This window comes from Myotis myotis, unplaced genomic scaffold, assembly GCF_014108235.1.
Source record: "Myotis myotis isolate mMyoMyo1 unplaced genomic scaffold, mMyoMyo1.p scaffold_m19_p_2, whole genome shotgun sequence".
NCBI classification, from domain to species: Eukaryota; Metazoa; Chordata; class Mammalia; order Chiroptera; family Vespertilionidae; genus Myotis; species Myotis myotis.
The window spans coordinates 39077977-39101989 of NW_023416324.1; the positions used below are offsets into that span (position 1 = coordinate 39077977).

General features: G+C 43.5%; 1 protein-coding gene and 1 non-coding gene across 3 annotated transcripts in view; one reads left to right on the plus strand and one right to left on the minus strand.

Moving 5' to 3' along the window:
- The window catches only part of DAB1 (DAB adaptor protein 1), a 402182-nt gene that overhangs the window by 347912 nt on the left and 30257 nt on the right, over positions 1-24013 (minus strand). The gene's annotated exons all lie outside the window — the stretch shown is intronic.
- Positions 18585-18714, plus strand: LOC118678036. The gene has a single exon (XR_004974712.1). It is a non-coding gene; the product is annotated as a small nucleolar RNA SNORA17 (small nucleolar RNA).

Below are 24013 nucleotides of genomic sequence, written 5' to 3' on the forward strand. Positions count from 1 at the left end.
GAAAGAGACTAAGCCCCTCTAGTTTATCCTCCTGGATCAGGTTTGCATGAGGTCAGGGACTTTAACTCTGATACTCGCAGCCCTGGAAAGATGTACGGAAAGATAGGGGGTCTGTTAATATGGCAGTCTGAATATAATTTTCATCTCCAAATATGTCTTGCTCTTTGAAAGAACAATTTTCTCCAAGGACACTATGTGCAAATATGTGCAAATGTGTTCATGCCTTCCTTCCCCCAACCCCAAATAGCATGCCTGCATTTCTGCTATCCATGGATTTTCTCATTTCAACAGTGCTATTGTCTTTCCTGTTTATGAGTTTGTTTCCCATCTCGGGAAATTTCAACCCACACATAAGCTACAAATGTGCTTCCTTCCATTTTATTTCCATTACTCTTAATTAGGTAGTAAAATACAATCCACCTACGTGAACAAGATGGGTAAAAGAAAGTGAAAGCTAAATACATTTTTCATTTCACACATAACGATCTGTAAGCAGAGTCAGAGAGTCCCCTGAAGCTAACCCTACAATGCTTCTTCCCCTGGGGAAGGAGGGTCTGGTTGTTTACACCCATCACTCAAAGTCAGAGCTGAAAGGGCACCGGGATCCAGCCCATTACCTAGCACGGTGTTTGGCACATGGTAATGGCTTATTAAATGTTTAAAGAGTAAATAATAATAGCTCATAATGATAGTAGCTAATACATATAGAAAAAGCTTATCATATGTCAGATAATGGTTCGAGCACTCTACCTACATACATTAACTCACTTAATCTTATAATAATATCAAAAGGCTGGTATTGTTTTTATCCTCACTTCAAAGACAGGAAAGTGAGGCTCAAAATGATGATGGCACTTGCCCAACATCACATACCTGGGGAGCGAAGAGCTGGGATCCAGGCTGTTGGCCACCCGTGTCTTCAACCCTCACATTATCCTGAACACCTCTTAGAAGAGATGGAGAGAATGGAGCTCAGGAATACAACATGATTATAAAGGTCACACATAGTGACACACTGGAAAAAAGCAAGAGGCTTGGAGTCTGAAAGTCAGTTCTAATCCAATTGGCCTACATATTTGGGAACCTGAGAACCCGTATTTCCACAGGCTTACTGGGGTCCGGCACCAGTGACTCCAAGAACTTGTTTCCATTTCCTCCACTGTAAAATGATACAGTAACATCTACCCTGGCCTACTGCAGTGAGAACCAAAATCAGCAAAACAGCCAATGCTCCCCGAATGGCAGCTACTTAAAGCACTGTGTAAGTTCAAGTCTAAGTATCAGGCCATGAACTTGCCCTCTCAGTAACTACAGGTAAACCTACCCAAGAGGTATTTTTACACTCACCTCCCAGAACTAGTAAAAGTCTTACACTAGACACAAACTTAGGGAAAGGTCACACAGAAAGGTGGGGAATAGGTGAGTGGGGATTGAAAGGATGTAGTTTAGGACTCTAGGAGAATAAACCCTTCATTTGCTCCATAATGGGTGCCAGAAAATGCCCAAGAGTGAACTCAAATCAAGGAGATGGGTAATACTGCTTAGTGATTAGAGCTTGGATGTTGAAGCTAGACAGAACCAGGATTGCATCCTGCCTCCTCCACTTGCTGGCAGCAGGGCAGGCAACCTCTCCAGGCCTTGATGTCCACATTCCTGTTATAAAGGTTGTGATGAGCCCTGGCCGGTTTTGCTCAGTAGATACAGCGTTGGCCTGCAAACTGAAAGGTCCTGGGTTCAATTCCAGTCAAGGACACATGCCCGGGTTGTGGGCTTGATCCCCAGTGGGGGACTTGCAGGAGGCAGCCGATCCATGATTTTCTCTCATCATGGATGTTTCTATTTCTCTCTCCCTCTTCCTTCCTCTCTGAAATCAATAAAAATATATTTAATTTAAAAAATCCTATATAATAAAGAGGTAATATGCAAATTAACCCTTACACTGTCACATGATGGCTGCACCCACAGTGGAGGTGGGGTTCCCATAAAGAGCGATCAGCAAGGACCTGAGGCTGTGTGGTATCAGGCCGGGGAAGGGGACCTCAGGCCGTGCCCTTCACCCCAGGCTGGGGGACCTGAGGCCATGCCCCCTGCTCCGGCGCCTGGCCAGAAAACCTCAAGCCGCACCCCCCCACCAGGCGGGGCTTGACAGGGGACCTCAGGCCACGCTCCCCGCCCCAGCATTGGACGGGGACCTCAGGCCATGCCCTTCGCCCTAGGTTGAGGGACCTGAGGCTGCGCCTCCCCCCACCCCAGTGCCAGACCAGGGGACCTGAGAGTGTGCCTCCCACCCAGCATGTGCCAGGGGACCAGAGGCTGCACCCCCAGCCCAGTTGGGCTTGATGGGGGACCTGAGGCTGCACCTCCCACCCAGCCACCAGGCCAGGGGACCTGAGGCTGCTCCCCCTGCCCGGCAGGGCTTGATGGAGGTGGGGCCGGTGAGGTCTGGATCTTGTCCAATGGGGGTGGGGCCAGCCTGGGGGCAGGTCTGGGTCTTGCGTGATTTCTAGGTGTATGCGGGTGGGCAGGGACTTGACTCTTGGTCCCATGGCATGCCCCAGACTCTGACAGGAGGAAGATTTTCATATACATTTTACTAATTTCCTTTCATCTCTGACACTTCTATTATAGAGAAAGGGCAAATAGCAATATTAAAATATTTCCTCTAATTAATTCCCTTTTAATGTGCACAAATTCCATGCACCAGACCACTAGTAAAAAAATAAAGGCTGTGATGATTTATCACAATGGCTAGCACAGAGCAAGAGCTTATTCAATGTGAGTAAAATCCTAACGAACCATGGGATAAGGGAGGGACAGGAAGAAGATGCAACCCTTTATCTCTGGGGTTGGTACTCATGTAATCTTAAGGTGATACAAATCCCAGGGATTATTTAAGAAAAAATAATTAGCCCAGTCAGAGTGGCTCAGTTGCTTGAGCATTGTCCTGTGCACAGAAAGATTGCTGGTTTGATTCCCAGTCAGGGCACATACCTGGGTTGTGGGTTCAATCCCCAGTCAGGGCACGTGGTAGGCAACTGATTAATGTTTCTCTCTCTCACATCAATATTTTCCTCTCTCTCTCTCTCTCTCTCTCTCTCCCCCCCCTTCCTCTCTCTAAGCATGTCCTCTAGTGAGGATTAAAATAAAGTATTAAAGAATGAAATATATTTTTTCCTCTTACAAGCCCAAGCACTTAATATTCTTAATAAACATTTTCCTTTTCATATTTTACCCATCCACCATGAAGAGAAAATTAGTTGATGAGAAATATGAGTGATGCAAATATGTATCCCCAGACATGAGCCTACAAAGTGGACACAGAGGAAATTATCTTGTATAGAACAATTACCATTCATGTAGTGTATGCTTCTCTGTAATGATATCAGCTCAGTGAATACTCAGAAGTGTCCTGCACTCCCAGAGGCAGCAAAGGCTTGGGCTCTGGAGTCAGACTTGGGATGAAATCACAGCTCTGCTCTGAACCCGTAGAAAACCACCCTCTCTGGAACAGGGAGGAACCTCATGTGATCACAATGCCTTTCCAAGCACTTAACACAGGACTGGAGACCTAGTGCTCAGAAAAGAATGTGTGTGAATATAACGAAAGTAAATCTAATATATATATTAGATTTATGTAATATATATATATATGTAAAAGCCTAAGCGACCGGCCAACTGTTCTATTGGTTCAACCGTTCGACCGGTAGCTATGACACACACTGACCACCAGTGGGAAGACACTCAAAGCACAGGCATGAAGACATGGAACAGATTGATGAATCTCAGAGGGAAGAGGGGAGGGGGGAGGGCAGAAAGAGATTAACTAAAGATTTTATATCCATACTAGAGGCCCGGTACACGGATTCATGCACCAGTGGGTTCCCTCAGCCTGGCCTGCAGGGATCGGGCCAAAACAGGCTCTCTAACATTCCCCGAGGGATCCTGAATTGTGAGAGAGTGCAGGCCAGGCCAAGGGACCCGACTGGTGCACGCATCTGTACACCAGGCCTCTACTGTTACTATAACGATTATCTCATTATCTCCAATGTGGATAAGAACACTGAGTGACTGAGCCTAGACCATGCAGCTGAGAAGTCACAGGGCCTGCTCTTGAATCCAGGGCTATGATCTTCTCCAGCACTCTGCTCACTCTCCTTCCAGGCGTCCTGCCTGGCTCAGCATTTCCTCTCAGCCACTGTGATGAGCAACACTCTGCCTGCAATGACCATCATATTCCCAGTGTCACCTCCAACAGGAACCTTCACTGGCAGTCCCCACTCACAGCCACATAACACAGTCTTCTCACCCCTAATACTATGCTCAGTGGGCATCGTCTGCTGGTTTCTCTGTTTCTTCACCAAAATCTTAGCTCCTGAGGGCAGAGACCATGCCCTGATGACTGCTGTGTCTTGTTACTCAACATAAAGCAGCTGGAAATATTAGCTTATGAATACATGAATGATTCCCAAAATAAGAATACAAAATAGAATAAGAAAGTTGCATGCTTTAGTGAAAGGCTAATTGAACTGAGAGGACACCTGGGTTCAAGCTGCTGTCACTTGCTACCCCCTCCTGCCAACAGCATAATCCCACATCTCTGGATTTCTGGTTTCTCATAAATTAAATTGAATAATTACATTTGATGATTTATATTTTTTAATATATTTTATTGATTTTAAAGAGAGAGGAAGGGAGAGGGTGAGAGAGAATAACATTGATGTGAAAGAAACATCGATTGGCTGCCTCCTGCACGCCCCCACCAGGAATTGATCCTGCAACCAGAGCATGTGCCCTAACCAAGAATTGAACCAGCAACCTTTTGGTGCATGGTACAACGCTCGACCAACTGAGCCACACCAGCCAGGGCACAGTTCATTATTTCTTAAGTTACTATATCTTTTGGCAATCTAGGAAAACCACTGTTTATCTGTACATGTGAATTTGGTTCTAATTTTTTGGTTATAGGTGTGGAGAAAGAAACAGAGAGAAGGAAGGACAGAGGGAAGGAAGGAGAGAGGGAGGGAGGGAGAGGGGACAGAGAAATCCAAAAGATAAGTAAAAAAAAGGAAAAAAAAAATCTGTGACCTTGGACAAGTCATTTAAGCTCCCAGTGACTTCCAGTCTCCCCATCTGTAAACTGAGAGGGCTGAATCAGGTCATTTCTACCATCTTTTCTGATGTTAACTGAAGGGCCTTTTAATTCCACTTTCCTGCACACGCCTGAGTCCTGACCTAGAAATCCACTGTACCTTGTAAATGTTTTTAAAATTCACACCATTGTAAATGGTCAAAGCCTAGAGAATGAATTTAAATCTAAACTTTAAAAAGTGATTTCAAATACCTTACAATAACACTAAATTTTTGTGCCATTTCAGCATAAATCTTGGGGGAGGTTGCTATCCTCTGACTTTTTTATGACTTAAAATGCAGGCCTTCAGAACAGAGCCATCCTGGGAAGACTGGGCATAGCTCCAGCAGGGCAGCGAGGAGAGGCCTGGGAATAAGAAGCACCTATCGGCACAGCTGTGATGACCTGGGACTGTAAAATAAAAGATTTCATCCCCCACCGAACCAGAACATTCTCCCTCTTGCCAGTGTGGACCCAGAAGTGCCCAACAGGCCTCCTTAGGCCTGGACACCCAGGGTATCTGATGGGAAGGCCAAAGGGAGCCAAGCACACAGGCCTCTCACAGTACCCATTTGTGGGTAACCAACTCCAACAACAGGTCCTTGTAATCACCCCTAAAACACATCTCTGATGGCACGGGATCATGAATGCTCTGTTAATTAGTCATTTTAATGAACTTTTCTTTATTCCAGGAAGCTTTTCCACCAACATCTACCAAATATCTGCTTTGTGCCCATTATTTGGACACGGGGGTAGAAAATAATAATAAAGCCACTTAGTTGAGTTTTATATAGAAATATGTAAATACATCCACAGTACCTGTGTACATACATATACATAAAAACATATGCTTATGGAAGCTAAACATACATTTAGTGACAACTAATTGGTTTCTCTTATTCATCCAGCAAATTGTTACCGGAGCCCATCACTTGGCTGGCAGTCCCAGGCTATAAGCAATACAGAAAACACAGCCCTGCCTTCCCCTCTCACCCTAGAGGGAAATCAGTATGTGAATGATATTTGTAACACTGAGGTTCACAGCTGCCTCTTGTTTTAAACTCTGAGATTCATTTCATTCTGCATTTAGAATGTCAACAAGTCTTGACTGGATACCCCTTTGAGGCAGTGATTCTCAACCAGGGGCTCTTTTACCCACCAGGGGACAAGGTCTGGAGATGTCTGGGGGTTGTCATTACAAGTGGGAGGAGGTGCCACTGATACCTACTGGGCAGAGGCCAGGAAGGCAGCTAACCATCCTACAATGTATGGCAAACACCCACTGGGCATAAAAGCTTAAGGGTGCTGAGACTGAGAATTCCTGATTCAAAAGTGTTTGACCATTCTCAGATACTAGGGTTAAACTTTAAAAGGCGGGGAGATTTATAGAAGTGGAAAATTTAGGAAAGAAGCCTGAGGTTACATGAAAAAGAAAAATCTAAAGAATCAAAGAAAATGATTCAATTGAATTTGCATGGAAATAAAAAAAACATTTGCAGTACTGCATTAATGTTTGCCTTACCCGAGAGGAAACTGGGGGGCATTTACAACTGATGGCAATTTCTTTATACATGACATGAAATGGTGTGTGTCACACCTCCCCCCTCACTGGGGGAGGACAGCGCCCTAGTCTGCCTTTGGGTTTTCCACTGTGTGGGGCCCACTGTTTCAGACCTTCCATCTCCCAGTTACAAGAAGAACTTATCTCCAGAAAGACACATGGGCCCTGAGGCCCAATTCAAGGTTTGGAGAAGGCTGTAACTCAGGCAGCAATCAATGTTCCAATTTGGACGTTAGCACTTTGGAGCCAGAACATTCAGAAACACACATAAAGGCTCTGCTTATGATTGAGGCCCAACTCATATTTATAATATAATCACCTAATAAAAACGGTAATGACCTCCGGCTGACTTTGCACAGCATGCTGTAGCACACAAGCGCCATAAAAAGGTTTTCACAGAACTTGCCTTCAAGAAAATATATCTAAGTTCCTGTTTTTCCTATCAAGACTAAAGAGCCCAGACCCCCCAAAAATATCATTTTGCTTTCAGAGTACCGACACATGCTGTATGTACAGTAGATTATCTTGTAATAATATGATACTATCCTCAAGAAATCTTTCCGCTTATACATGTAACCTTTAAAACAAATATATAATATACCTTCTTGTTCATCCCCTTTGCAAGCAAAAAATCAGTATCTCTCCCCTTCCATGGCTACCTTAAAAAAAACAAATCAAAGTACCTCCTGATGGACACACAGCTGCTGGTAGGTTTGCTCCATCCCTTTGCCTCGTCAGCTTCCATGACCCCTTAATGACGATCAATGGTGATGAAAGGTTAACAGCAGGTAACTGGACTGATAAGCCAAGTGAGTAGTTAAGGGCATGTAAAGTTCCCTGAAGACAGAAAAAAAAGTGTGTGTGTGTGTGTGTGGGGGGGGGGGTGTAGCAGAAGCAGTAGAAGCAATCCTGGTACAACTCTCTGCCTCTCCAAACCCAGTGGAAAGCATCTGTATTTAATGGAAGATAAGGAAATCATCAATAAAATGAAGAGATAACCCATTGAATGGGAGAACATATTCACCAATACATCTGAAAGGGGTTAATATCCAGAACTTATAAAACTCAGCACCAAACAAACAATCCAATTTAAAAATGGGCAAAGGACCTAAATAGGCACTAGAGGACATACCAATGGCCAATAGATATATGAAAAGATGCTCAACATCACTAATCACCCAAAAATGCAAATTAAAACCACAATGAGATACCACATCACACCTACCACAATGACTATTATCAATAAATCAACAACAAGTGTTGGCAGTTGGCAAGGATGTGGAGAAAAGGGAACCTTCATGCTCTGCTGGTGGGAATACAGGTTGGTGCAGCCACTGTGAAAAGCAGTATGAAGTTACCTCAAAAAATTAAAAATGGAACTGCCTTATGACCCAGCAATTCCACTTCTGGAATTTATCTGAAGAAACCCAAAACACTAATTCAGAAAAACATATGCCCCCCTATGTTCATTGCAGCATTATTTATAATAGCCAAGAGGTGGAAGCAGCCCAAGTGTCCATCAGTAGATAAAACAACTGTAGTACATCTACACAGTGGAATACTACCCAGACATAAAAAAGAAGGAAATGTTACCCTTTGAGAGAGCATGGATGGACCTGGAGAATATTATACTAAGTGAAATAAGCCAGTCAGAGAAAGACAAGTACCATATGATTTCACTCATATGTGGAATCTAATGAACAAAATGAACTAACAAGTGAAATAGAGACAGACTCATAGAGAACAGGCTGACAGCTGTTGGGAGGGAGGGTGGAGTGGTTGAGCAAAAAAGGAAATAAAAAAAGGGAAGTCATGTACACAGACAGTAGTGTAGTGACTGTGGGGGGGGGGTGGAGTAAGAGGGGGAAGGTGCGGAAGGGGGTAGGAGGGATAAATGATGATAGAAAAAAATATTTTTTTTAAAGAAAAACTAAAAAAAAAAGACAATGCACATCAGCTACAAGTGCAAAACAGTGAAGAGATTTCAACTATATAAGTTTACCTACCTCTCAAATTGCCTATGCTCTACTTTTGTTATCTACTAGAGACCCAGTGCACAAAATTCGTGCATGGGCAGGGGGGTCCCTCAGCCCGGCCTGCACCCTCTCCAATCTGGGAACCCTCGGGGGATGTCTGATTGCCGGTTTAGGCTTGATCAGACATCCCTCTCGCAATCCAGGACCACTGGCTCCTAACCGCTCACTTACCTGATCACCCCTAACCTCTCTGCCTGCCTGCCTGATGCCCCTAACTGCTCCCCTGCCTGCCTGATTGCCCCTAACTGCCTCTGCCTGCCTGCCTGTTTGCCCCAAATCACCTCTGCCTGCCTACCTAATGTCCCTAACTGCTCCCCTGCCAGCCTGATCGCCCCTAACCGCCTCTGCTTTGGCCCCTGCCACCATGGCTTTGTCCAGAAGGACGTCCGGAAGATATCTGGTCTATCCAATGTAATTAACATATTACACTTTTATTAGTATAGATTACCTATTGTTTCTATATCTGAAAACTACCTCCTGACTCTACCAGCAAAAGTGGATGCAAGAAATCAGCCGTTGCAAATTCTGGTCCAGCAGAATGAATCAGAGAGGGTGGCTCCCCTTGCCACTGGCATAGGCATGGACAAATTTCATGAACATAATCACTAGCTTTTTGTAAAATTCAAGTTCATTTTTTCCCATTGAAAATGACATATCTGTGGCACCATTCTGAAATGCATGTCGGAAGATACATAAAAGATTATTAAAGAAGAACTGGATATAATTTTTCTATCCTTATTTCCAACCCCTCCAGGAAACATATCCTAAAGGGAAAAAAGAAGCATGTGTTTGTTTTGTTCAGCCAGGACAATTCTTGATTGCAAAGCCTTTCTATGGCACACCCAGGGAAACAGGTCCCTTGGCTGGGATTTGAATTTGCTGATACAGATATGCTAAGTGTACTCGTGACAAATTAGAACACACCAACCAAGCAACAAACAAAAACCTTTGCTTTAGCAGTAAAGATTTGTTGAATAGGTGAACAAATGAATAGTTTATGATTGATGATAAAGCTAAATAGTTTGGCAAGAAAGTAAATAAGAAAAGAATAAACAAAAAAGTCCTAAGAATAAATAAGCATTTTTGTCAAAACTTTGTATAATACAGACCACCTAATGGGAAACATTTTGTAATTTCAATGCCTTGTTCACTAATAAATCAAGAACATGTAGACCTTTATTAATTTCTTTAAAACTTCTATATGAAGCAAAGTATTATTTCTTGCCTGGAAAGCAATCTTTTGATGGAAGTGAATAATCTTACAAATTACCATTCTACTAATATTTGACATAACAAAAAAACTTATCCCAGAGTAAATCACCGTTCTAATTATGTTGAATAAATTCAAAGTTGCATTATTTGGAGATTTTTTAAAAATAGAGTGTTTAAGTTACAAAGAGCTTTAACCTCTCTGAGAGACCTGCCAAGTCCTTCCTCATTCCCTTACCCTCCCTGGACACTCTGACCTCTCCTCTCCTAACAGGACATCTTGGCCCTGCCCGCAGGGTCTGCCTGGAGATATCTCACACCCTGGTTGCACACTACAATCATTTATGCATCTTTTATAAACTGAGTCATATCTTCCCCAAGACAACGATGTAATTACTTTGGAATGGACCTGTGCATAGGTATTTATTAAAGAAGATCTAATGTGCAATCAGTGCTTGGTGGCTCTGCCTCATCCCTGGAGAGTAGCTGAAGCCCACCCTTTAGAACTGGAACGCTGAACGTCCCTCCTGAAATTCCCACAGGGCTTAGCATCCCATTTTGTAGTAGCTGGTCCTGCTAGGACCTGCCACTCTGTCCTAGGCAACAACCTGCTGCCAGGTTTGAGAGAAACTAATCCTAATGCTAGTACCTTCATTTAGGGCTTGTTCTGCGCTGCCTGATTGACAGGTCCACGTACTTCTGTACACCTGGCTATGTCACAGAATGGCACATAGAGCATCTGATGGGGACAAAGATTCTCCTGGCCCTAGTCTTGAACTTTCCCCAAAAGAAGCCCTCCACACAAGCAGGTGGCTGTCTCAGCTCCGCTCATTACCTCCACCACAGCTGAGCACGCCCGGTGGTAATTTCTTGGTGCTGTGCTCAGTGCTTGGTCAGTGGGATCTCAATGACTCCTCAGAACTGCTCTCCAAGTTAGCGACATTACCAGCACCACTTAAGTAGTGGAAGAAACTGAGGTGACATCCTTGCCTCAGGTCACAGAGCCAGGAAGTAGCAGAGGTGGTGCTTGGATCCAATTTTGATGACAAAGGCCATTGAGTCAGACCTTTATAACAAAATACCACAGACTAGGCAGCTTATGAACAACAGAAATATATTTCTCACAGTTCTAGAGGCTGGGATGTCCCAGATCAAGGTGCCAGAAGATTTGGTGTCTGGTGGACCCCACTTGCTAGTTCATAGACAGATGCCTCCTACATGGTGGAAGGGGAAATGAATCTCTCTGGAGTCTCTTTTATAGGGTACTAATCTCATACATCAGGGCTCCAGTCTCATGGCCTTAGCACCTCCCAAAATCCCACCTCCAAATACCATCACACTGGGGGCTAGGTTTCAACATATGAATTTGGGGAGAACATAAACACTCAGTCTATAGCAGCCATGCTTCTAACCATCCATTGTTTATTAACCACCATAACAGCCAACAGTTGCATAGTGCTGGCTCTGACCCAGGCACTGCCCCAGGCTCTTTACATAAATAAGCACATGACTCCTACCAGACCCCTATGAGTTTGGTCAGACAAGGATAAGAGAAGAACCCATATACATGCTGTCTACAAGTGACCCACCTCAGAACAAAGAGGCACACAGAATGAAAGTAAAAGGATAAAAAGGAATACATCATGTAAATGGAAACAAACAAAAAAGCCAGGGATAGCAGTACTTATATCAGACAAAATAGACTTTAAAATAAAGGCTATATCAAGAGATAAAGAAGGGCACTACATAATGATAAAGGGATCAATCCAACAAGAGGATATAACCTTTGTAAACTTTTACGCACCCAACATAGGAGCATCTAAATATATAAAGCAATTCTTGTCTACAGAATCAGAATCTTTGCAGAGAGGCACTCAGAAGCTGGCAGGTGATTCGTATGCATATAAAACTTGAGAATCATAGACACATGTATGTAGTCTTAAATTCCAGTTACTGCCAAGGGCATATCTGAAAGTTAGACAAAGAGAACTACAATACGGTGATGCACAGGACTTTTCCCCGAAAGTTCCAGTCTGTCTACAGGGAGGACTCAAAATGTAGGCCATCATGGTTTATTCTATGTGACCTAAGAAACTTTTATCAGTCAGGGCCCAGCAAAACCTAAATGAGATCCTCAAACTGGGTAACCTTAGGAGAGCTTGATACAGGGACTATTTGCAAAGGCCTGGGTAGGGCTTCAGGGAAGCCATGGGCACAATGCAGACGGCAGGGCTAGGAACCATGGGAGCTGTTAGTGGAGAGCTGTTACCACGCGAAGTCCTGAAGAGGCGCAGGAAGGAGCAGACACTGGAACCTAAAGAAGGAGAGATTGGCCCAGCCACTGGTGTTGCTCAGTGGTTGAGCATCAGCCCATGATCCAGGAGGTCATGGTCGACTCCCAGTCAGGGCACATGCCTAGGTTTTGGGCTTGATCCCCAGGAGGGGGTGTGCAGGAGGCAGCCAATCAATGATTCTTATCATTGATGTTTCTATCCCTCTCTCCCTCTCCCTTCCTCAATCTGAAATCAATAATAAAATAAAAAAAACATATTAAAAATAAAAATAAAAAGAACAAGAGGCTGGGTGGAGAGGGCCATCCTATTGGACGGTGACCTCCAATGGAAGAAAGCAACCAGCATGTAGTGAACCTGAAATGAGGGAGATAGAGAATAAAATCCCCAACTTCACTCATGCCCTTCCATTGGCCTCTGCCAATGTCCCCACTGGCAAAATGAACCAGAAGTCAGAGGACAAAGATGCTAAAGGAGTCATACTTGCTAGCCTCCCAGAATGCAGAGCAGAATGGAGGCAAAACCTGGAGGGGTAAACAGAAAATGTCCAGGACAAGCCCCGAAATCACTCAATACTAACACTGCAAACCTGTGACCCCTCTGCAGGAAGGAAAGTGCCTCCAAACAATTACCAACCAAACTAGTCACATTCTCAGCCACAGTCCCAATGTTGGTTTGGCAATACCAACCAGAACTGCTAAAATCCTACCGCTGTCTAAAAATGAGAGACAGGCCATCAGCCAAAAAAAGAGATTTGGAGCTGAGGTCCTAGTTTCCAATCCTGTGAAATGGAGCCCCAAATTTGATTTGCTTTCTCAATGACCAAATGAGTATAAATAAAACCATCACCTTCTCTGCCTACCTTGGTATGTCTCCCATAATCATCACACGAGACAGTGGGTATTAGGTGTCTTCGTGAAATTGCCAAGCCCTATAAAATGTAACTTACAATCGCCCCCACTTAGTAGAGTACAGATGTGCAAATCTGTGTATTAGGAGGAGAGAGCAACCAATTTTGTTTTCACACTTGGATGATCTGTGTCCAAATCAAAGGCGAACCACACCATATGCTTTGGTGCGAGTGTCCTTATTTTTAGCAATGCATCAGGGAGACGAAGAAGTCACTGGGATGTACTGAATTTGGCAAAGCAGCACAGCATGCCTCAGCGACTTGGAGGTGGGTTGAGAGCATGTGTTTAACAGCCGTTTTCATGAACCCAAAAGGAGAATAGTGAGGACTGTCACTGCTCCTAAAATTGTTGCTACTTTAAGCATTCCCTACCTTTGATTAACTTCCCTTTAAAGTAAGTTAATTGTAGTGTGTGTGTGTGTGTGTGTGTGTGTGTGTGTGTGTGTGTGTTGGGAAGGGGGGAGCATGGAAGAAATGTCCAATGACCTGGCTCTGACACGCTGCCTCTGTTACCAGCTAAGCTATAAACATAGGGGATTGAAGCTACTAACCTGGAGTTTCCAAAAGGTGAGGTGGGTGGCCCTGGGGTGATTGTTTCACACTTGTCTAAGGGGCTAACAGGAGGGCTCCTGAAGGTGAGGGGGAAAGCGGTGGTCAGGAGGGACTGCTGGCTGAGAACCATCCCCAAGTCTTTACCAATTTCATTCAGTGGAATTACACGTTAAATCTCATGTTTAAATAGGTTTCCACTGCTTCAAACACAACAAACAAAAACCACTTTGAAGTAGCTGGTCTTTAAGATTCCTCAAAATGTGCCATAAGGTAATTTTATGAACTCAGTCGCATCCCATTGTATTAAAAGCTGTGACGATACGGAGTAATTGCCCAAATCTACCTTCTAGTTATCAAGCATAAATTAATGTATTTAATGAAGCTACAGAGTAAGAATCATTTATTTGGAGTTAAATTAATACCATGGCTCTCAGGCAAGTTTGTTATGAATATTTGTTAGAATAAAGGTAGTCTGGGTCTCCTCCCGCCAGGCATGGGTGAGCTCCTTCAGCAATGATTTGATCACGACATGTTAGCAACAGCCTATGGTTGGAAACAGGCAAGCCAACCTCCATCATTCAACCAAGAGGGTGTCCTGGGTAACACAAATAAGGCTGTCTGCTCGCTGACCAGCTGGAACAACTGCTTCCTGTATTATGCAAATGAGAACAGACTCAGCATCAATTCATTGGATAAAGGCTGATCTCCAAGTCACCTGTAGAATATAATTTACTACTCTCAGCGTTTTGCAGACAGAGAAATTGACACAACAGAAAGAAATCAAGGTTGAGGACTTGCTTCCAAAAGTCGTCCACTACTCATGGATGTCATGGCTTTGGGTCAATTATTTCACCATTCTGGTCCCAGTTCCTCTACTTGCCAAATGGAACAGGTGACATTACTGCACATGTAAACACAGGTGATGCTCTTAGAAAAGTACTTGGCACATAATAAACACTCAATACTAGGGATTGCTTCTATCAGTTCAGTTCTCAATAAGTTAATATACCAAGCACTTTGCATAGTATTAACATTCCAATCATCAAATATTTATTGAGCACCTATGAGGTGCTAGATGTGGTTCATCAGTTCATTGAACCCCACAACAACCCTTTGAAGTAGGTATAATTTTCATTAAAAATTGAGGCTTAAAGAAATTAATAACAATCTAAAGATCAAAAATGGCTGACACAAAGCGAGTAGGCTCTATCTTCCCTGGAGGCTACTATGAAGCTGACAGGATATTATGTAAACAAAGCATCTAGCTCAGAGAAGGTACTAATAAACAGCACCTACCATCATTATCATAATCATTTATGTTACCATACTGCTTACTACATTGTTTCCCAAATTTCAATCATATACCATATTTATATATTTTTACCATATTTAACATCTGTGTCTTTACTTACTGAATACTTTTATTTAAAGTGATCGGCACTGAATTCAGATAAACTCCTTAGTACAAAACCTGGGGCACAGTGATGATAAGAATGAGAATGATGATGATAATGCCTTTACTATAATTACTGTGTGCCAATACTAAGGATACTAAGGTGATATAGCAAAGGCTCTCTGTTCATGCAGAGACGTGGGGAGAGGGAGTGGGGCAAATAAACCAGTGCCAAGCACACTAATGAACACATTACAGCAAAAGAAAAGACGTGTTTCTGTCAGGAAAAATCAAGGAAGGCTTCATAGAGGAGGCAGCCTTTGATTTATGACATGTAGAAATGTAGGATAAAGAGGAGTTTATTGAATATAAATTAAAGGGCATCCCTAACAGAGAGGCTGTGGCTAAGTCCTCCTCAAATCCCCAGCCCTGGCACACACACACAGCAGCAAACTGATCACACTGTAAATGTAAGAGTTGATGACTATGAGTCCCCTATACTACCTCCAAGATTATGCTTCACCCCTCTCTAAAATAACTCCATTCCAGAAACTTCCAGGGAGTGGCGAGGAGAGAAAAAGTCTCTTGATTAATCTGCGTATTGTAAAGCTGCACAAGGGACTGTTCCTTTGTCATTCCCAAAGGGAGGCTTCTACATGACAGACTAATCACTTGCAAAATTACTGCGAGGAGCTGGCTCTTAGTTATATACAAGCAGAACGGCACTCAGAGCATCCTCACATGGCTGGTTTTATAACTCAAGAAAGACTGCTCTGATTTAGCTTATTTTTCTAATTCGCACGCAGAAGCTAATGTAAGAAATGAATAGTGGTACCTGTCAAATGAGAGGGAAACAGAAGTGAGGAAGCAAGCCTTGGTAATCAATCCAGGCATCTCACATCTGTTCAGGAGGAAGTGTAATCACTGTGGAGTCCAGAGCATAAAGCATAAGGCTCTTGAGTATTTTTATATAGAAGATGTTACTCTTAAAATACTGATCTGTAGATTAAACACTGCCTGCACCTCAGTGTTGGCCATGTCACTCATGCAGTCTGCTCACTGCCCTTTCATATGGAGGCCTCCATGCTGCGCAGGTCCAGAAGGCATCCCCTCCACGTGGCATCCAAGCTTTCAGTGGAACATTTCTATGAGGAAACCAGTCTCCCCACTATTTTCTCCCACCTGCCTTGGCTACCCTGCCATGCACAGTGGCCCCAAAATCCATTGAAATAAATCTGTGTACGTACAATCCATTCTCTAAGAATGTGGCTTTATAACTCCTTTGTCTATCCCAACCCTCAATGTTAAAAACTGTGCATTGGTTCTGAGATGCCTCTCAGAACGGATGGTGTGAAATTAAATGTTTAGCTCACTGCTTTCCAGATCTAATGACAGCCTCTGGGCCTAGTGAGCTGACCCTGAGAACTTCCCCAAACGGGCTCCCAAGTCAAGGGGCTGAAGGAAGCTGTGGCTGCTGCTTGAAGGTCACAACAAAGAAGCTCCTGAATGGTCTGTCTGCCTGTCTGTCATAAGAACAGAGCTCTGGGCTGAGTTTTGCAATAGGTCTCCAGTATACAGGACAGACGAATGCTTTCATTCCCCTCCCGCCTCCGGTGGGAAACACATCCACACTGCTGCCCACCTTACCTGAAGGTGAACCGACATGGCAAGGTTCTGTGTGTGGTTGGGGAGAGCAACACCAAACCAACATTCTCTCATGCAACAGCGAGGAAGGAAATGCAGGGCGAAGGCTGAGAGGCAGATAGCTGAGAGACCCTGATCGGCTGATCACTGACTGCGGCCACCCGCCAAGCTGCTGCACCTTGCAGAGTCTGTTCCCCTTTCTGAGGGTGCGCCTTTACCTGCCAGTGTTGATGGGAGGCTCATTTACTCATTCTTTCAACAAATATTTATTGAGTGCTCTACTAGTTTTCTATTGCTGCCCTAACAAGCTTTGGGCTTTACACAGCACAATTTTATGGTTTTCAGTGATACAGAAGTCCAACAAAGGTCTCACTGGGCTAAATTGCCGGGAGCCGGTCCATCCTTGCTGTTTCAAGGGACCTGGCATATATGGCACACTGTTCTTAATATGTTTGCTCACCTTCTTGGCACTATGTGTTTTAACCAAGGTCACCTCTCTGAGAAAGGTTGTTTCCCCAGGTAGGGATTTTCCCCTGAAGTTAGGGAGGGAATAAAACCCCTCAACTAAGTGCCAGGCGGGTAATTAATCACTTTAACTACGAACAATCATGCTTAAGCTACATAATCTTTACTCCCTGGAATGGAGATAAGAAACGCCCTAACCTTTGAAATAGAGATTGATAGGATTGGAATCAACTGGTATAAATACAGATGTAAGAAGACAGAACGAAGAGAGACGGAACCTAGGCACAGAACCTACACAGAACGTTCTCTACAGACAGAAGAACTTCGCTGGAGAGAACATGGCAAAAGATCCTGGACTGAACCTGACTACAGAAATTGGCAAGAGAACCTGACTAGAACCTGGTGACTGAACCTGGCTGGAGAACCTAGCAAGAGAACATGGACACAGAACCTGGCTGGAGATCCTAAGCAGAACTTCGCTGGAGATCCAGACCAGAACTTGGCTGGAGATCCTGGCTAGAGATCCTGGCTAGGCTGCTGATCAACTGAATGCTGTCTCTGTGTCATTCCTTCTTCACCGACTCCATCCACACCTTTGGGGACCCCTGGACCTGCTGGGGTTGGACCCCGGCACTAAATCAAATGCACTCCTCTTGGAGCCTCTAGAGGAGAATCCACCACCTTGCCCATGCCAGCTGCCAGAGGCCACTGATTCAATGGCTGGCAGCCCCTTTCTTCATCTGCAAAGCCAGCAATGGGAGGCTGAGTCCTTTTCATGCTGCACTCGAGGTTCTCTGTAGCCAGGAGGGTCTCAGCTTCTGAAGGCTTGTGTGATTATCCTGGGTCCACCTGGATTGTCCAGGACAGTGCCTCATCTCAAGGTCCTTAACCTTAGTCCTATCCACAGAGCCTCCTTGCCACGTAAAGGAACACAGTCACAGGCTCCAAGGATTAGGGCATGGGGATCTTTGGGGGTGTTCTGCTTACAGCAAGCGCACACTGTAGACATCAGTGGAAAAGAAGAATATCTTGCTTCAGGGAGTGAAGATTCCAGGGTCAGACAATCAACAGCAGACATAAAAAATAAGCAAAGAATTCAGGATGTTAGGGGGTATGAGTGCTATAGGAAAAGTGTAAATAGAGGAAGGGGGAGGGGGAGGGGAATGACAATGCAAGGGAGCGGACTCTCCTATTAAAGGTGTGAGTAATATGTAGTAGAGTGAGTGAGCTGCTGGTCGGAGGGCAAATGCATGAAACTGAGATTATGGGAAATGACAAGGTCATTAATTTTTACAAATGTATTTAGAGAGCCAAGCATATACTTTTTATTTTTTTCTTCCCAACAGCAATTATTTTTCAATGAAAAACAAAAGCCTGTTAAAATGTGTCCCTCGGACTGCCCCTAGAGGTGTTGCTGGTGTGGCTGCCGTGCCCCGCCTGCGTCATTAGGTGGCAGAGAGCAGAGAGGCTTGCCTATGCCCAGCGTCCTGGCCATGGGCGCCTGGATGGTTGATGGCCTGACACAGAAAAAAAAAATGTGTCCCTCGGGTCCTTAGGCTGGGGTATCTTGGCCCAGGGTGAAGAGTTCAGAGGCCCAGCTCTGCAACTAACAAGTGAAAGACTCGGGACATCTTCCCTCCCCAGATCCCAAAGTCTTCATGGGTCCACTGACACTTGACTCTGGAATCTTGTGCTATTTGGAGAAGAATGATCAGTAAGTATAATTAAAATAGTGTGGTACTATTTAGTGGGATAAAGGAAGGCCTACGGACCAAAAATAAAGGAATAGAGAGTCCAGAAGTAAATCCTTGCATATACGGTCAAATGATTTTTGACAGGAGGGCAAAGACCTTTCAATGGATAAAAGATAGTCTCTGAAACAAATGGTGCTGGGAAAAATGGATAGCCTCATAGAAAAGAATAAAGCTGGACCCTTACTTTACACTATATACAAAAATTATTTCAACATAGATCAAAGACCTAAATGAAAAACATTACACTATAAAACTCTTAGAATAAAACATAGGGGAAAAGCTCCATGACATTGAATTTGGAAATGATTTTTTGGATATGGCACCAAAGTCACAGACAACGAAAGAAAAAAATAAACAATTAGACTACATTGAAAGGGCACAATCAACAGAATACTAGTAAAAAAGCATGGGAGAAAATATTAGTAAATCATAAATCCAATAAGGGTATAATATACAGAATATATAAAGAACTCCTGTAACTCGGTAACAACAAAAAGACAACCCAATTAAAAAATGAACAAATAACTGAATAGACATTTTTCCAAAGAAGATACACAAATGGCCAACACCACTAATCATTAAAGAAACATAACTCAAAACCACAATGAAACACCACCTCACATCCATTAGAATGGCTGCTACCAAAAAACAAATTAGTGTTAGAGTGGATGTGGAGCAACTGGAACCCTTGTGCACTGTTGGTGGGAATATAAAATGGCTCACTGTTGTATTACTATGGAATACAACAACACTGCATTACTCAAAATATTAAGAATAAAATTACTGTATTACCCAGCAATTTCACTTCTGAGTATACATCCAGAAGATCTGAAACAAAAGTCTTAAAGAGATATTTGTACACCCATGTTTTTAGCAGCATTATTTCAAATAGTCAAGAGGTGGAAGCAACACAGTATCCACTGATGGATGCATAACTAAAAAAATGTGCTATATACATACAATGGAGTATCATTTATCCTTTAAAAGGGAGGACATTTTGAAGTTGGCTACAACATGGGCGAACCCTGAGGACATTACACTAAGTAAAATAAGCCAGTCACAACACAACAAATATTGCATGAGGTATCTAGAGTAGTCATATGCATAAAAGCAGGCAGCAGAATGGCGGTTGCCAGGGCCTAGGGAGTGAGAGAAATGGAGAGTTGTTTGATGGATCAGTTTCAGTTTTGCAAGAGAAAAAAATCTAAAGATTGGTTGAACAAAAATGTGAATACATTTAATGCTTTAAAGTAGTTAAGATGGGCCCTGGCCAGTATGGCTCAGTTGGTTGGGCATTGTCCTGTGTACCAAGAAATACCCAGTTCCATTCTCAGTCAGGTCACATGCCCTGGTTGCAGGCTCAATAAGAGAGTGCAGGAGGCAGCTGATCAATCAATGTTTCTCTCTCTCTTTCTCTCTTTCTCTCTCTCCCCCTTCTTCTCCCTCTCTCCTTCCCAGCTTCTCCTTTCCTCTCTTTCTAAAAATCAATAAAAACATATTTTTAAAAGGCAATTAAAATGGTAAATTGTATATTATATGTATTTTACCACAATTACATTTTTAACTTAAAAATAATAATGTAAGATGGGTAAGGAGGTTTGTGTATGATGTTTGTACAGCATGTTAGAAATGTAAGCACTGCCCCCCCCCCATGAGGTGCTCTTTGTGAAGACGGATGGTTTATACAGAAACACAAACCCCTCCCAGATATGAAAATGAATTGGTGTCTGCCCAGGGTCACAGCAGCCACAGGATACACTTTCTCCAGGTTTCCGTGGCAGACCTCACACTCCCACTGCCCAGATGAAGAACTAATGGATACACTATTAGGCAAACATTGCAAATCATCATAAGTACGTTACCATACTTTGAAAAGGTAGAATAGAACAACCTTGAACACTTTTTTAAGTGTTCCACATAAAATTCTCCCTTGGATTTGCGTTAAACCCTTTTTGTTCTTCAGAATTCCAGAGAAATTCCTAGGCAGAGGCATGGCCTCGCCTACATAAAACATGATGAGTGGCAAAAACAGCTTCACATGCTCATTTCTCCGTGCAGGTTCAGGGCATCAGAAAATCACCTTTCAGATCATCTGTAATGCATTCACTCAGCAAACATTTAGTTAGAAACTACCCTCTACTAGCCCGTGGCCAGGCCTTGGGGACATGCAGGTAAATAAGACATAGCCCCTGCCTTTGAGGAGACTAAGTCCAATTGAGGAGTCAGAGACAAGACCCTGTAATTACATTTCAGGGCGTGCAGATTCCAGAGGCAAGAGACAGCATGAGGCACTCAGAGAAAGAGTAAATAGCTCAGGAAGAGTGGCTTCAAGACAGGAGATGAGAAAGAGAAGAGGCTACGAAGTTACTGGGTTAGAACGAAATGCAATTTAACTCCAGCCAAATGATTGTGTGTCCCCATTTTTAAAAAAAGTCCCCAAAATGGCAAGGTGCCACGGAGACAACCAAATGGTGCTTCACTTCACTGCTGATTTCATTTTGCTTACAAAAAATGATGGTTCATTGATCACTCCCCTTGGGAGGAATTTAAATATGTCCTTAGCCACCGCTTGAGAGATGTGCATCCCAGTGAGTTAGGAGCAGGGGCTGTAGAGTTAACAACGCCAAGGCTCGGATCCCAGCTGTGTCCTTCGCTCCCTAGGTGTGAGGTCTGGGGTGAGTGACCCAGTTGCCCAGTGCCAGTGTCTACAATATAACACGGGGGAAAGAATGCTCCTATTTCACTAGGCTGTTGTGAGGGTTGAGTGAAGTAACAGAGATCAAGTGCTTAGCACATGGTCAGCACTTCCTAAATGGTATGGATGGTATTTATCCACTTATTCATTCTCTCATCAGATGTTTAATAGGCTCTGTTCCAGACACTGGGGATTGAGACAAATAAGGCATAGTCCTCTCTCCTCAAATGCCCTCAAGCTAGTGGGTCAAACGGACATAATTATATAACAGGACAATAGAATGCCCATTTGTTTTCTCTCTACCACTCAGGCCCCTCGAAAATAGGGTGCTGGCTAGTTTATCTCCATAAGAAGGATGGGGCAGAGTTTTTATCAGTTTTCATGGCATCTACAGGGACTTAAGAGTAGTCCTGTAAAACTGGTGACAAAAAAACCCAAGACTGAATAGAACCTGTGATGGTTCTATATTCTAGAATAGAGCCTGGAAGGTCTAGGAAAAACCTAGACCAAATGGATCAGCTCCTGCACTTTGCAGATGAACACACGAGGCTGAAAAGCTCTGAGTCACCTAAGGGAACTCCATTAGTTGAGAGCTTGCTCCTGAGATAAAGTTCTTCCCCCCTCACAGTGCAGTCTCATTCTTGCTCCTCTTTACCTTCTCTTTTTAAATATGTATTTCTCTCTCTCTCTCCCTCTCTCTCCCTCTCCCTCTCTCATGGAAGAACATGATCTCCACATCAAAGTTTTCAAATGAAGAGGGGAAACTGGAAATTCTGGTCACACCAACTCTGCTGTTCCAGGAGGCCATATACTAGTACAGTCTCCCATGGGCCTGCAGTTGTGATGAGGAGGCACATGGAGCTAAGTCATGGGGATCTTGGCAGTGGCATCATCATAAGCAGTCTAACCCATACTAAGCTTTCTTTAGGAACTCCTCGGTATCTTGCATGGTCACTGTCTTATTATAGATGAAAGTCTTGGGCCTGCATGGCCCTCTTAACCATAACATTCTTCCAGAAGCCCATCATGGTGAGAGAAAAAAAAGGAGTGTGAGTCAAAAGACCTGATGGGATTCAAGTTCTATCTATGCTACTCATTAGCTGTGTGGCTTTAGGCAAATCATTTAGTTTGAACCTCAATTTCCACCTGTAATGGAGATAATAACACCTATTCCCATAGGGATGCTCTAAAGTATAAATTAGATAATATCAATAAAAATATCTGCAAAAGGTACTCATTCCAATTCTAGTAGTTCTAGTCAGACACCCAAATAACCATAATTATGCTCCTGATATGAAAATCACCGGAAGCTCCTTAATTCATGAACACTGACAGCATGTGCCCTAAATTTATCCGGGTGGCATGACTAATCAGAACCCCAGCATATAACCTCTTTCTGGACTATATCAGACTTATCCTGTACAAACTTACTCCTCCTTTCAGATCTTCCCTTGAAATCATCTTGCAGACATATTCTGGCTTCCCCCAAGAATGAGGCAAGGAGAAATCAAGGAGAAAAGGAAAAGCCCGGCTTTGGCTCCTTTTCATTGTCTCAACCTATTGTGATCTTCATAATTTTTATTTTTATTTTTTTTGCTTTTTCTGTCTTCTCCCAACCTCCCATTCACAAACTTTACTCCTGATTACCACAGTCTGAACTGGTGCCAGAGATGAAATCTGCTTTCTGGGCTTCCAAATTCCTAACCCACAGCTGTGGCTATTTTTCCTCCCATGTCTGCATGCCCCATGACTCACACAACTATCTCCATGGCAGCCTTCCATCCTCAAAGGGTCCATATGATCGTATCTTGGAAATATGGAGTTTAAGTCTTTCAACCCTGTTCCCAGCAACCATGCTTTTTCTCCAGCTATGTAGGAGAAGCTCATCTGGTCCTTGCCATAACCAGTCAGTGACAGAGCTGGGATCTGATCCCAGGTTCCCCACCCATGCACAGTGGCTCCAATTGCCTGCACTGTACTTCCAGGATTCACCACTTCCTCCTGTGTGACTCTGAGAAGTCTAACTCCTCACTCAGTTTCTTATGCAAAATGCAAATAATAAAAATAGTAACTATCTCACAGGGTTGTGGTGACAGCTAAATAAGCATTTAGAATAATGTCCAATCACTGAATATTTGCAATAATGATCCACCTCTAACAAAGCCATTGCTGCTAGTGGTTCATTAAAAGGATTTTTGGTTTTCCCAAAGTCCCAGTTCAGCGTAAGGAGCTGATGTGGGCAAGTACTTCAGGAACTGCCCATAACTGGTGCTCATAGTGATCATCAAACACACAGATGATGGGGCAGCAAACTCCTGACTGTGGGCCAAATCCTGTTCACTGATTGTTTTTGTAAGTTTTATTGGAACACATTT